Source organism: Gossypium arboreum, chromosome 10 (genome assembly GCF_025698485.1).
Source record: "Gossypium arboreum isolate Shixiya-1 chromosome 10, ASM2569848v2, whole genome shotgun sequence".
NCBI classification, from domain to species: domain Eukaryota; kingdom Viridiplantae; phylum Streptophyta; class Magnoliopsida; order Malvales; family Malvaceae; genus Gossypium; species Gossypium arboreum.
This window is the reverse complement of record NC_069079.1, coordinates 9,770,096-9,787,049: the sequence shown is the minus strand read 5'-3', so window position 1 is coordinate 9,787,049 and position 16,954 is coordinate 9,770,096. Positions and strand designations below refer to the sequence as shown.

The 16,954-nt window shown below is 30.5% G+C and overlaps 1 non-coding gene across 1 annotated transcript; it reads right to left on the bottom strand.

Moving 5' to 3' along the window:
* Window positions 1–10,345: 10,345 nt before the first annotated feature.
* LOC128283056 (small nucleolar RNA R71) lies at window positions 10,346–10,452 on the bottom strand. The gene has a single exon (XR_008273397.1). It is a non-coding gene; the product is annotated as a small nucleolar RNA R71 (small nucleolar RNA).
* Between the last annotated feature and the right edge of the window lie 6,502 nt (window positions 10,453–16,954).

Sequence of the window (16,954 nt, the reverse complement as noted above, 5' to 3'; positions counted from 1 at the left end):
CAAAGTACGAAATCAACACGGCCTAGACCTCCTCACACGGGCAGACCACACGGCCGTGTCAATTTGGCAGGCTCGAACATGGCCTGAAATAATCGAACACGGACGTGTGCCACGGGCGTGTCCCTGCCAAGCCCAAGTTGAGTCCAATTCGGAAAAGGCTAATTTTGAGGGCTTTTAAGCATTCCAAAGCCTATAAATACACCCTAAAAGAGGAAGAAAAAGAGACAGAGAATAGAGAGTAAGGAATTACTCCAAGGAAGCAGATTGATCCATATCAGAAGTCGGATTCATTATCAAGACTGAAGATTTCTCCTCAATTTCTCTTCAGGAGTTTTGGGTTTTCTTTATGTTTTGTATTCTTTGTTCTTCTGAGATGTTTTCTTATTTAGTTATGAACTAAAACCCCTAAATACCTAAGGGGAATGAAACCTAAGATGAATCTTGTTATTATTTTCTGAATTGTATGATAAATATTTAACTTGTTCTTAATTATATGTTCTTAATTCTTGTTTTGATATCCCAAGATACTGATTCAAGACAAGCTCTTATTTAAAGGAGGAATAGACCCTGTCCAAGAGTACATTTGTCATAATTAAGCGGAGTTGATTGCGCGCCTAGACATAGGGTGACAAGATTTTACCGGATATAAGGGGATCCATAGATCGAGTTAATGCAACCCTAGAGTGTTAATTAGAGAAAAGTCTCGGTTATTCAATGTAGGGATTAGATGTTATTAGTCTTGAATAGGGATAATAACATAACTTAGGGATCTCTATGGAACAAGTTGAATGAATAAATCGTCCGATTCAGAGCCAGAATAACAAGTAAAGTCTAGGTGGATTTTTCCTTAGGTATTGTCTTAAGTCAATCGATTTTCCCTAAAAGCAATTCCCCAATTGATGCAAGAAAAAAATCAGGCTCAGCCACCTCCTCCCCCTACTGCTATATCAATGGTACCCCCGATTGCTCCTCTACCTCCTCCAACGATTGAATCTAGTAAGCGTTCTCCATTAGAAAAGCTTAGAAAACTTGGAGCCGAAGAATTTCGGGGAAGGACTGATGATGACCCTATCAAAGCTGAATACTGGTTACAGAGTTTGATAAGAATTTTTAAAAAAATGGCTTGCTCACCAGATGGTTATTTGAGATGTGATGTGTCCCTATTGAAGAAGAATCTTATAGTTGGTGGGAAATGATTGAGGTCGTGATACCAGCAGAGAAAATTTCTTAGGAATTTTTCCAAAATGAATTTAAGAAGAAATATGTGGGCAGACGATTTTTGGATAAAAAGAAAAGGGAATTCTTTGAACTAGATAGGAACATAAGTTAGTGGCTGAATACGAAAGAGAATTTGTCTACCTCAGCAAATATGCCCGAGACATTGTACCTACTGAAGAAGAAATGTGTATCAGATTTGAAGAATGGTTAGATGATGAGATTAGAATGATGATTGGGGGTAATGAAATACAGGAGTTCATTGTTCTATCAGACCGTGCTCAAAAGATCAAAGAAGTATATAACAGAAAAATACAGCCAGATCGGAAAAGTAAAGAGTCATTCAAAAGAGGTGCTTCTAAGTCATTTTTAGATTTGTCGGTGAAGAAATCTAGAGAAGAATTAATCGAACTATATCAGTACCAGGAAGATCGGGTAGAGGTAGATCAAGACAATTTGATTTCAAGGTATTCGATAGACCTGCAGCAAGTGTGAGCAGTGTTCAAAATACTCCCCGACCTAAGTGTCAATATTGTGGAAGACATCATTTTGACGAATGCAGGATTAAGATGGGGGCTTGTTATAAATGTGGGGCTACTAATCATCTTATTCGAGATTGTCTCCAGCTGTAAAAAGATGAAGTGGAACAGAAAGAGATACAGAGAACCACTCCCCAAAGAAGTAGACGTTCGGGCCAGAGTAGTGCTACAAGGGCTACCCGTTCGGGTATGAGAAAATTAGTTAGTCGTTCAGATAATAGAGCACCAGCACGTACCTACACCATTCGAGCAAGGGAAAAGGCTAGCATAGTGCAAATATATGAATGAGTAGACCCAGGGTCTATCAATGCATAAACAGTAACATCATAAAGATAAAAAGTACCAGCAATTACATCAAGAGCTGTAGCCTCTTCCCTTGCTCGAATAGCGTAGGTACGTGTTGGTGCTCTATTATCTGATCAACTAACTGATTCTCTCATACCTAAACCGGTGGCCCCTGTAACTTTACTCTGGTCCGAATGTCTACTTCTTTGAAGAGTGGTTCTCTGTATCTCTTTCTGTTCCACTTCATCTTTTTGCTGCTGGGGACAATCTTGAATAAGATGATCAGTAACCCCACATTTATAACAAGCCCGCATCTTAGTCCTGCATTCATCGAAATGATGTCTTCCACAATTTTGACACTTAGGCTGGGGAGTATTCTAAACACTACTTACACTTGCTGCAAGTCTATTGAATATCCTGAAATGTCTTGATCTACCTCTACCCAATCTTCCCTGCACTGATGTAGTTTGACTAATTCTTCTCTAGATTTCTTCACTGGCAAATCTAAAAATAACTTAGAAGCACCTCTTTTGAATGACTCTTTACTTTTCCGATCCCGTTGTATTTTTCTGTTATATACTTCTTCGAGCTTTTGAGCACGATCTGACAAAACAACGAACTCCCATATTTCATTGCCCCCAATCATCATTCTAATCTCATCATCTAACCCTTATTCAAATCTGATACACATTTCTTCTTCAGTAGGTACAATGTCTCGGGCATATTTGCTGAGGTAGACAAATTCTCTTTCGTATTCAGCCACTGACTTATTTCCCTACTGTAGGTCGAGGAATTCCCTTTTATTTTTATCCAAGTACCGTCTGCTCACATATTTCTTCTTAAATTCATTTTGGAAAAATTCCCAAGAAATTTTCTCTGCCGGTACCACGGCCTCAATCGTTTCCCACCAATTATAAGCTTCTTCTTTTAATAGGGATACAGCACATCTCAAATAATCATTTGGTGAGCAAGCCATTTCTTTAAAAATTCTTATCAAACTCTGTAACCAGTATTCAGCTTTAACGGGGTCATCATCAGTCCTTCCCCGAAATTCTTCGGCTCCAAGTTTTTTAAACCTTTCCAATGGAGAACGCTTACTGGATTCAATCATCGGAGGAGGTGGAGAAGCAACCGGAGGTACCATTGATGTAGTAGTAGAGGAAGGAAGTGGCTGAGCCTGATTTCTTTCTTGCATCATTTCAAAAAACCACTGATTCATAATCCCATAAATCATATTCTTTAATTCTTGCTCTCGTATTAGGGAAATTGGAACATCACTGCTTGTTCCTTATTCAGAAATTTGTATTCTACTGTTAACTTCTTCCTGCTCAGTACGTTCAGGTCTATCTGACATCTTTCTAATCATAGAGTATCTATAAAAATAACAAAGATTAGATCAGATCATACATATCACACTATTACAGATTTATATGGCATGTATTTCTAAACACTTTACACATCACACATGTTCCGAGAACCGGCTAAACCGGGGTCTGATGCCACTAAATGTAACACCTCTTACCCATATTCATTGTCGGAATAGGGTACGAGGCATTACCAGAGTTTACCGAATTAATTTTTCATTATTATGAGTTAAATACTATTCATTTACCGAAACATGTCATGACATCCTTTAGATGGGCTTCCCAAGCCTAAAACATATTTCGGACCAACCAAAATTAAATCGAAACCATAGGAAATTTTTCACAAAATCCCAAAGTTTTTTTTTATATAAGCTCAATATAACCCCTTTATAAATATCTAACCTTCCCTACAATTTTAAAACCGAAACCAATCCATACCAACCAACCCATTTCAACCAATTTGATACCAAATCATACCTCTATTATAATTATACCATTTAGCAGATTCATCACTCTTTACTTTAATACATATTCATTAAACAAGTCTTAGCATTTATATAGTCATCAAACCATATACATGCCGTATAAATCAAAAAGAAAATTTACAAATGCTACCAGAGATAATCTGGATAGTGTGATCCTCAATGTTGATCCGATCCTCCGTATATTTTCATGTCAATCTATAAGAGACATTAAATACACTCAAGTAAGCTTATAGAAGCTTAGTAAGTTCATAGGCATACAAAATAAATCTTACCAAACATTCATACACTTATATAATATAAACAATTACTAAGTTTAACCACAATCATTGGTGAGTTCCCTTGTATAAACTCACTACCACTTATCCATTTACTTTAATTCTTTTGGGTCCATTTGTCACTTACCATTCTTAATCAAATTAGGGAACGGTTACGGAAAATTGAGTACTTCACTTCCACTTTGCCATAGTATAACTATGGTCTTGTGTATGATTACTTATCACTTTCCGAAGCTATAGTCCTGCTACGGTCTTACACGGATCACATTTATCACTTGTCACTTGTCAGTGATCAGATAAGTGTAGCTAAAGCTACCACTTATCACTTGTCACTTGTCACTGATCAGATAAGTGTAGCTGAGGCTACCACTTATCCCTTGTCACTGATCAAAAGTCCTCAAATCCGATGTTCCGCTTAATTTGATCATTTATTCGATTTTCGCTTTGTTATTTTATTCTCAATTCATCAATAAATATACCTCATCATACATTATATAATTCATGAAATTAACATTTAATCATTAAATTTCAGCCATATGAACTACCTGGGTCGATTTGTAAAATTTGTAAAAGTTCAGGGACTAATCAGCTACTTTTTCTTTTCCTCGACTTGCTTCGAGTTCTCGATCTATCATTGTAAAATCATTCACTTATCAGTATTGACTTCATCTTCACTCTATTTCACATCATTAATGTTTATAACCCACCTATAAGTAACATTATCTATAATTTCACTATTTATTTATGTATTTTCAATGTTGTCCATCCATGTCATAGTCACTAAATTATTTTTATCTTGAGCTATAGAACTCCAAATTAGGATCCACTAATTTTTCCTGAAACTAGACTCACATATCTTCTTACCATAAAATTTTCAGAATTTTTGATTTAACCATTAAGTACAATTTATTCTTTAAACTCACCCATGTTCTGCTGTTTCACAGTTCCGACCTTTCTTCGCTAAAAATTAATTATCACCTTGTACGAAATTCGGATGATGTTCTCGTTTGTTTCTCTTGAAAATAGACTCATTCAGGATTTTAAAAATATAAATTTAGACCCCTAATTATTTTTATAAAATTTTTTATGATTTTCAAAAGTCAGAACAGGGGAATCCGAAACCATTCTGTCCTTGTCTCAAATAATTTATTATATCTCATGATTTATAATTCCATTGCTTACATCGTTTCTTCTATAAGAAACTAGACTTAATAAGCTTTAATTTCATATTTTATTCATCCTCTAAATTGATTTTACAGTTTTTGGTTATTTTTAAAAGTTAGACTACTAATGCTTCTCAAAACTGTTTTAGTGCAAAATGTTAATTTCCATTTTGCCCCAAATTTCACAGTTCATACAATTCAGTCCTTGCTTAATTAACCCCTCAATTAAGCTAATTTTTCTAAATTAATAATTTACCTAGACATTATAAGTTATTTCAAAACTATTGAAATTCATAATTTCCACATAAAACCCTAACTTCAAACTCTTTTACAATTAGGTCCTAAACATTCACTTTCTATTCAATTCTTTCAATAAAATCAGTATATAAATAATTTAAAGCTCTAATTCCATGCTAAATCATTATATAATTCCAGCACATATTCATATAAACTTTCAATTTCTTTCATAGAATTAAAAACTAATGAATTCAACAAGTGGACCTAGTTGTAAAAGTCACAAAAACACAAAAATTTCAAGAAATAATCAAGAATTGAACTTACTTATAGTAAAAATATGAAAAAACAGCTTAAGTAAACCCTTCTATGGTGTTTTTTCTGATGAGAATGTAGAAAAATAAAGAGAAATCTAGATAATTCCACTTTAGTCCTAGCTTTATTAAGTAAATTTTGCAATATTCTAATTTTTCCCTTATTTCTCCTTATTTTCTTGCTGATTTCATGCCCTTGCCGTCCAGCCCAAATAGACCTTGGGTCTAGTTTCCTTTTAAACCCTCTTTCTTTTACCATTTAAGTTATTTAATCATTTCCCATAATTTTGCATTTGTTATAATTTAGTCCTTTTTGTTCAATTAACTATCGGAACTTTAATATTTCTTGACGAAAATTTACTACTAACTTATTAACACTCCATAAATATTTATAAAAATATTTATGGCTCGATTTAAAATTTCCAAGGTCTCGATACATTATTTTTTATTCTAATTATTTTAATATTTATTTCTAGTACACTATTCACTATTTCAAAAATTTTCCTAAGTTCACATTTAACTTATACTGACTAAATTAATAATATTTTCTACTCATTTGTCGGATTTAGTGATCTCGAATCACTGTTCCGACATCACTGAAAATTCAGGCCATTACACTACCTTTTGAGATGTGACCTAATTGCTTATGCCATAATGATGCTGAAATTTCCTTATTTAATTTGTGTTTAATACCACGTGATTCCACATGCAAGGTTTCAGTATAGGATACAACTGTTTCTAGCAAATAAAGGTTGTCATAAGTATTTAAATAACCAGCTCCAATAACATTTGAATTTAAAGACAAACTAAATTGATTGTTTCTGAATGAACAATAATATCCAAATTTGTCCAACGAAGAAACAGAAACTAAATTTTGTCTAAATGACGGTACAATAAAAGTGTCTTTTAAATCCAAATAAAACTAATTCCTAATAACAACCTAAAATGCTCAATCGCTTCCACTTCTACCGATTTTCATCGCTTACGAATATGTGTTTTTCACCATCACTTGGCTTTCGGTAACTCAGGCAACCCTGCATAGAAACACTTATGTGAGTAGTAGCACCAAAATCTATCCACCAAGTGTTTCAAGGTATTGAAGCTAAATTAATCTCAAAACACACCAAATTAATAATTATACTTTTCTTTGCATGTCAAGCATGATATTTGGTACAATCTTTCTTTATGTGTGCAGACTTGTTACAAAAGAAACAACTCTCTATATCTTGTTTTTGTTTTTTTTAGCTGGACCCTTAGTAGCTTCATTCTGCTATTTTCTTTTCTTGCCCTTATCTTTAGGGGCATTGGCCAAATGAGCACTTTTAGACTTATCACACTTAAACCTTTCTTCCTCTTGCACATAATGAGAAATGAGCTCATTTAGACTCTATTTCTCTTTTTGACAGTTATAACTAATTTTAAATTAATTAAATTGTGCAGAAAGCGATACCAAAACCATAAGAATAAGCAATTCCTTAGAAAGCTCGATCTTAAGTGCCTTAAGTCTTGAAGCAGTACGGAACATCTCCATAATGTACTCCCTTACGTTTCCTTGACCCTTATACTTCATAGACATCAAAGAAGACAGAAGTGATGTCATCTTAACCTTATCATTTTTAGCAAAACGTTTCTCAATTTCATCAAGGAAACCCTTGGCCTGAGTAATCTCTTTAGATTCTGTGCCCCTAAAGGCTTCTGGAATGTTGTGTTTCATGATCATTAGATTGAACGATCCTACCTCTCAAAATCCCTCTTAACATTAGGGGTGTTTTTCGCAGTGAGAGGTTCAAGTTGTTCTTCCCTTAATGCAAGGTCTATGTCCATACAGCCAAGCACTATAAGTAAGTGCCTTTTTCATTCCTTAAAATTAGTCCCATTAAGCATGGGTATAGAATTTATATTAGCAGATATTGTGGCAACAAAAGATAAATTAGTTGAATATAGAACAAATAAAAACAAGCTCACATCAATATTCATAAGTAACAATAAATTCAAGATAATGGCTAATCCTTTCTCAAGATACCAAGCACAACATTAGTATCAAGTTTTTGGACAGTAATACTAACAGTAAGCGATACTCTTGTTGTAGCAATCAAACATTGATAATAAATAATGTCAAACAATTAATTAATCTTTGAATTAACTTATTGCTTACATAAAATACCTTATAATTGTCACACATTTATCACCACAGATGTCGTTGAAATTTTACCAAATATTAACTTACCTTTGGGTTAATCAATAAACGCATGAATCAAAAAAACATATAATCATCTTGATATTTCAAATAAACTAATCTACACAAAAGAAGTCACTTTGGTAGCATTTTGTTTCAACTAATCTATTTTAAATATTAGACATCCTTAATTAAAAGCCAAAATCTAAATTTATTTGTTTCAAAATATTTACCTTAATCTTATCTTTAAATCAAATTAAAAGATAAACATATATATTTATAGTTTTCCAAAACAATATATATTAAACCAATCAAAACATACATATATATTGTATATTTATATATATAAACAAAACATATATATGAATCAATTTCTATACTTTGATTTTTTCTTTTTTTAATTAAATGTCTTTTTTTTATTAAATGCCTTATACGATTTAAAAATATTAATAATAACCACATGTTTTGCAAATATATATGCATATATACATATAGCAAATCGAAGCATAAATTAGAAAGAAAAAAACAAAACAAAACCTGATTGATACATATAGCAAAAGCACCAACTTTAACCTTCATGGAACTGACGAATTAAAATACAGATCGCACAATCACCGAAATCACCCAAATTAAGAAATTAAAATAAAGCCCTAAAAATTTTAATATGAATTCAAGATAATCAATATCTAAAAAAATACTTTAATATAAATCTTCAAAGATCAACATATATATCCGAAAGATAAAACCCGTGAAATTTCATGAATCAATCATTCAAATAAATAACCTTAATCAATTCCCAATTATTTGATATGACGAGGCTCTGATACCACTTGTTAGAATTATTAATTAAGATATGATATAAAACTTAATAAATTATAAATCAAGACTTATCATGTCAAATCATCAAGAACAAAACAAGAATAAAACTAAATGCGGAAGCATACCTGAATCCATGAATTTCTTGAAGTTTTTTTCGGATCTTAAGGATTTGATTTCCCAAATTAGCACACAAAAAAATTAAAAAATATTTGCTTTCTCTTTCTTAAGGATGAGATATTAGAAAATATATCTTGTGTATAATTTGGGGTCCATAACCCTAATATTTATAACCTTGGCTTATTAGTTCTAATTCTTAATTAGCTCATCATTAATTAGAATTTGATTAGAACTCAATTGCTAGAGTATCTACACATATATGACCCATACTTTATTTAATAATTAAAGTCTAATAAAACTCTAACCAAATTAGATCAGTTTTAATTTGGGCTAACCTATCATGATAGCAAATAATAACATGTAATTACTTTTATTATATATGTGGTGTCCATATTTTCCAACAATAGCATCGCTACCAATAGTTGCATATTACGGGAAAAATAATTATTCTAGATCTTTATCTCATTGCTATTAATTTTTGTTACTGTTTTTAACTTGTTTCGTATATTTCTTTGCATTTAATCAAATTTTTTTTAGACTTACTTCCTAAGTTGCCGATTGCTAATTTTGCAAATTATTATTTTAAAATTAGTTCATGTAGAGACGATAACTCTAGTATTACTACTATATTACTTGCTAGCGATTGTGTACACTTGCACATCATAAGAAAATTCGTGACAAGTTTTATTCTGTCGTTGTTGGGATTGATTTTTTCGTTATTTGTGAAATTAATTATCTTGCAATTTGGTTTAGTTTTCTTTTGTTCTTACTTTATTAATTTTCATGATTATTTAGGTGATAACTGTTTATGAACAAGGACCACGATCTTGAATTACTTTCGTTTGATCCTAAAATTGAGCGTACTTTTTAAATGAGGAGAAGAGAACAAGTAACTTAGAGACAAGTAGTAGTAATGGATTCTCCACAACAAGTTCATAAGGGAGCACTTGCAAATAATGCTCAAAACACTGTCATTGTTGCTGATGACAAAGACTGTGCCATTTGAGAATATGTTGTTTCTCTCTTCAACGACTCAATCCAGGTATTGTGAGACCCAAAATTGAGGCACCTCAATTCAAACTGAAGTCAATCATGTTTCAAATGCTGCAAACGATAGTTTAATTTAGTGGGATGCCTACTAATGATTCACACATTCACCTTCATTTATTCATGAAAGTTAGTGACTAGTTTAAATTGGTTGGAGTTACAGAGGATGCCTTGCGACTAAAATTATTTCTATACTCCTTGTGGGATAAAGCATGAGTATGATTGAATTCCCTATTGTTTAATTCCATAACTACATGACAAGAATTGGTTGAACAATTCTTGATGAAGTATTTTCCTCTTAGTAAGAATGTCAGGCTTTGTAATGAAATTACCTTATTTTATCAACTTGATGAAGAATCTCTATATGAGCCATGGGAGCAGTTCAAGGAGTTATTGCGAAAGTGTCCTAATTATGGCATTCCTCACTGCATTCAATTAGAGACTTTCTACAATGGTCTTAAGGCTCATACTAGAATGATTGTAGATGCTTCAGCAAATGAAACTCTTCTTGCTAAATTCTATAATGAAGCATACAAAATTCTCGAAAAGATATCTAGCAATAGAGGTGTGCATGGGCTGGGTTCGGGCCGGGCCTAACTAAAAATTTAGGCCCTGTTGCTAGGCCCAGGCTCGGCCCAGCCCGGCCCAAAAAATGGGCCTAAAATTTTGCCCAAGCCCGGCCCGAATAAAAATGTTAAAACCTAAGCCCAATTCGTCAAGCCTATATTAATTTTTATATTATTTTTATATAATTTTAAAATATATATAAACCATCAAAAAACTAAAAACATCAAAATAAATATTTCTCAACAAATTGAAAATAAATTTTAAAAATATGTATACTTAAATAACACTAAAAGCAGATGCAATTTAACAAGAAAATGCCTCTAAAATAATAACAAAATTAGCAAATGTCTTTAAAATAATAAAAATTTAACAATAAATAAGTTTTATATAATATCCAAACAATAACAATAAAATAGTAGTAACATAATAGTAAAATAGTAGCAAAATAGGAAGAAAATAATAAGAAAATAATATTTAAAAAAATAGATTTTTTTTATTTAGTAAATTCAGGCCGGGCCTCGGCCAAAAATGCCTTACCTGAGGCCCTACCATTTTTTAAACGAGCCTTATTTTTTTACCCAAGCCCATTTTTCAGGCCTATATTTTTCCCAAACCTTCCCATATTTTGGGCGGGCCTTCGGGCCAAGCCGGGTAGCCCGGCCCATGCACACATCTATCTAGCAATAACTATCAATGGTCGACTACTAAAGCATCTTTCGAAAAAAGAGTGGTTGGAGTTCACGAAGTCGACGCCCTTACATATTTGGCATCCCAAATAACTTTTATTTTGGCTAGACTTAAAAACATGAACATGAATCTACCCAAGGGTAACTCGAAGGGACAACCTTTGGATTAATTTGAAAATGGCTCTTGTGTATATAATGGTGATGGTCATGGTTTTGACAATTGTCTATCTAATCTGACATCGATTTATTACATGGGAAAGTAGAATAGGAATGCTCCACAATCGAATTCTTACAATCCTTTGTGGAGGCATTATCCAAATTTTTCATGGGGTAAACAAGGGGTTAGTCATAGCAACTCTTCTATGTCGTCTTGACCAAATTATCCTCCGAGATATTCTAAACAAGTTCAAAGATCCCCACCAGCCGAGTCCTCTAATAATCTTGAAATGTTGTTAAATACATACATGGCAAAAAATTATGTGACTTTGAAAAATTTAGAGAATCAAGTTGAGCAGTTAACTAATGAGCTTAGAAGTAGACCTCAAGGCATTTTACCAAGTGATGCATAAAATCCGAAGAATGTGGGTAAAGAACATTGCAAAGCCGTCACCTTAAAAAATTGGAGGACATTGGAGATTAAGGATTCTAAAGCTGAAGATGAGCCCTCGATAACCCAAAACAAAGAGAAAATTCAAAGAAATGTTGAAATTCAAGGAGCTTTTATTTTAAAAATAGATTCCTGCCAAATTAGATACTGAAAATGTGAATTTTTATCTTTGAAGGTAGCTAGTAGAGTATTGAAAATATAAATGAAAGAATATGCTTAATTTCACCAACTGAAGCCCCAAGGATGCAACAATGTCACAGTAACAAACCTGACGGGAACAAGTTGGAAACATTGTACTTAAAGAGAGACACATAAGCTTTTGGGCTTAACCCATTTCTTAATCAGGTGCAGATAATAATCAAGAACTAAAAAAAATAAATAGGCTAGGCAAGAGTGTGAAAACCCAAAATCACTTCCAAGAGGACAAAAACAGAAAAGGAAAGTGGTTGACTTAGGAAATCTTATTTTTGAAAAGGATATAAAGATCTTTATTTTTCAAATTTTAAGGAGAAGCCGTCGTGTTCACAAAACAAAATAGAAAATTTCAGAGCAAGAGCCCCAGAAAAGAAGCAAAGAAGAGGAGGAAGAACGAGACACGAATGACTTGTGAAGAACCAGCAACATTCGGCTCAACATCTCTTCAACTTTCTCTTTATCTATTATTTCATTATTTTGTTGGTTGAAACCATGACTAAAATTTGTTTGATTATTTTTAGTTTGACGATTATGGGCTAAACATTTGTTAGCTAGAATCATTTTGGAACCCTAATATGGGATTATTGATACTTTTCTATGGATGTTTGGTGCAATTTGATGTTTATTCATTCAAGTGACTTTAATGTTCAATGCTTGCTATTGCTTGGCCAATATTAGTGGGTAATTGAGTTAATTACTAAATTTGAAAATGTTGTGATTAATAGACGTAAAACTTGAATGGATGCATGTTTAATTTCTTTGATGTTAAATTTGAAATGGTATAAATATATATTGTTACCATGCATAATCTTGTAGGAACGGTGCTTGCAATTGTAATATTAATATTAACTTGACATAGACATATGTTAAATTGATTAAAAGATTGAATGTAGTGACTTCAAAAGAAGCCTATAACTTGTTGATTCCGGATTAATAAAATGTTATATTGTCGCAGCGTTGCTACTGCATCACTACCAATAGTTGCATATTAGGGGGGAAATAATTATTCTAACTCTTTATCTCACTACTATTAATTTGTGTTACTATTTTTAACTTGTTTCGTACATTCCTTTCCATTCAATCAGATTTACTTCCTAAGTTGCCGATTGTTAATTTTGCAAATTATTGCTTTAAAATCAATCTATGTGGAGACGACAACTCTAGTATTGTGACTGTGTATACTTACACATCATAAGAAAATTCATAACAAAAGTACATGTTCTTTGTACGGGACGGATTCATGTAAATCCTGACTTTCAACCAAACGGTCTTCTTCGCTTTCCTCATACCTTGAATTGAATCGAGTGTGGACTTGAGTAAAACAAACCAAACACAGAACAAGAAACAATATTATTATAGAAACTGGTAAAGATAGTAATTCCCAGAAAATAGAATTTATTCTAAGTCCTAGAAAATAGAATTTATTCTAAGTAAATAAATTAGCACTATTTTCTAGCAGAATAATGATAACTCAATAATTAAGAAATGTGTATTTCAGATCAACCAGTCCCACTTATGTATAAAGAGAGATAGAAGAATCATGGTTGAATAAGGTTTAAAAAATAATATTTATTTAATAGAAAATATTTTCCTAGCCTAACCAGGAGAGAGGGGGCCGCATACCCTCTTAAATTCACTTAAGGTTGTTGTCATTCACATGTTATATGAAGTAGATTGAACCTCTAATGTATTGGGTTTAATTATATGTGTTTCCTAGACTTTTAACCCAACACTTTATAATTTAATCCAATCCAATATTTGTTTTCTATTTCCCTAAATAAATATTGTCCATTTAATTAATTAAATTAACTAAATTGATTTCATAATTAAATTATTTTATCAACCCAATTCTAATTCCATTAAAGTCATGGCAACTTTACCGTAAAAGAATCTATAATAAAATATATTTAATTTTCTTATTCAATGGATTCATAATAATAAATTAATTTAATTCGATTTTAGAACTTTAATTATTTAATTATAATTATTTAAATAATAATTTGAAAATATTAAATTAATTCTCAAGTCATTTTAAACACAATCATTTGTGAATGCCATTCATTTCTCTATGTTCATCATTTTCATTCATTTACATTCATATGGTTTTACATGCAATTCATTTCTAGTTTTAACTAAGCTAGTGGGGAACCAATTGAATATATATAATTAGTACTTAAATAATTTATGATTAAGTTCTAACATTTTACCTATTAATTATAAAATTATTTAATCATGAAATTATTCTACTATAGTATCGTGAATCGAGCTCTCCTTAATTACATATCATTATGAAAGCTAGTTAATAAGTGTCCATCCTATGGCTTTCTCATTAGTGTGTTACTAGGATATCTTTAATCTCTTTGCGATAAATCATTTCTCCCAATATATGATCATATTTTATCTCATGGTAACCATTACATCTTACTTAATGAAAAGTTTATTACTATCAAATAGTAATCAAGTCATTTATCACAAAGACAAATGACCCGTGACTATTTTTACTTTTCATTTATATATAAAAACACAAATTTGAAGAAACTTTTGAACCGACAAAAATACCATTTATTTTTCATCATATTACTAATTCCACATTTAAAAATAAATATAATATTTAATTTAGAATTATTAATTAAAATTTTAACATAAAATAAACTTTTTAATAATTATATTTTGATAGAACGTATAATAATTACACATTTAAAATAATTATAATTTAATTTATAATTATAATCATTTAAAAATATTTTTATTTTTATCTTTTACTTGATATTATTTTTTGCATATGAGATATATATTATTTAAATATTATTATGATCAATTTATTAACTATTAAAATAAAAATTGAATAATAAAGAGTTTATTTTATCATATAACAATTTTCAAGGTTTGTATAAATGCTTTAATAATAGAAATTTTTTATTAATACTATAGTTGAATTATCAAAATAATTAATATATTTTAATAACATTAATTAGTTATTATTTTAAAAAGGATTATGTACAATAAAATTATATTGTACATTGAAAATAGAACAAATATTTTAAATATTATTTGAATTTTTAATATTATTAAAAGATTTATTGATCCTCAAAATGTAAATATTTTAATATGGTTTTGAAAATTTCTGTTTATTATATTTGAACTGTTAAACAAATTAATGTATTTTAATTATATTAAAAATTCAAATAACGAATTAAAAATTAATAGCAATAATTATAAATACATTATTTAAAACTAATTTAAAATAAATAGTATAGATAAAAGAGTAACTTCACATTTTCAAATAATCTAGAATTGTTAAAATATATTAAGTTAATATTTTACTATTTCATATGTGTTTTTCATGTAAAAGATCGTTATTTTATTCTAATTTTACCCAAAATTCAAATTTCATGTTTCAATTTTGTGGAAAAATGGATTACGAAGTGATGTGTACAGTTAACGTTAACTAGGGATTTAATAATGTGGTGATAAAATTACCAAAAAAAAATATGAAAATTGCAATAAAGTAATTAAACGAAAATAAAGTTTAATATTGAACTCTTTATTTTTAACCCAAACCCTTTTAATCTGAAGCTCCCATCCAAGAATATGGTGGAATACTCGCATTAGGTTTCTAATCCAACGTTATTATTATTAGAAATTTCATGCATGTATATATATATATATATATATGAAAATTATGTATTTAAAAGATGTATGTAAAAATAACATATAATAAATAAGAAAGTGTATCGTTTGAAATATGTACGATATTTAAATAATATATATTAAATTGTGAGTAAAATGAAATTTAAACACCTAAATACATTAGATTAAAATATTAAATGCATTACAATTGTTTATCATGATGATGTCAATATATACAAGTAATGGAGGTAATAAGGTGTTAATGATAAAATTAAAGTTTTGTCGACCCAAAATGACATGGGTTTAATTTCTACCATATACAAATTATTTATTGAGTTTTTAAAAAAATAAAAAATTAAAGCGTGCTAGAATAATATAACTTATTTTAAAAATGAAGGGACATTTTTGTAATTCTCTAATTAAGTTGGTGCGTGGTTGACGTGGAAAGATATTTTTGTAATTCAGTAACAAAGTTGGTGTTCAGTCGACTTGTGACACTAACTCAGTCGAGAGTTTAATTAAGACATAAAGACAAAGCCCCTAACATTTACTCATTTTGGCTTTTACTCTTTTTTAGGGGGTTATCTTGGCCATCAACCTTTAATAATTAGTCAAATTGCTTGTTTTTTTACAATAACAAAAACTAACTGAACTAGCAAAATATGAATGACATTAACATGGCAGTTCACGTGGTATTTTTATTTATACTTCACTTTGTTAACATGAATAAATTTCCTAAAAGTTATATAACCTTTTTAAATTTGTTGATTTTTAAATATTTTTTTGAATTTTTATGAATTATAAGTACATTGCCACGCTAGTGGTCATATTAATACCATTAAAATTTTAACAGATCAATTAATTTTTCTTTCAAAAGTAAAAAAAAACTAAATTTTAAAAGTTGATGACCAAAATGAAAAACAAGAGCTAAAATAATAAAATTCTTATATCAAATTGGTTAAAATGAAATATTTTTAAAAATATTTAAAAATAATAAAACAATTATGGGATGGAGCCAAATCAAATCCTATTTGAACATTAAAAAAGAAAAGTTTAAAATTTGAGAATAGTACTTTTATAATGCGAACTCCATGTGAACCTTCGTCACCTTAGCGGTTGGATGAAAAACTAAAGAAGGCAATAAAAGATAATTATTGATGATGGCAGATAGGAAAATTGGAAAATGTGTAATTAACCTTGTACGAACTTTAAAGGACAACAGAGAAAACCCTTTCA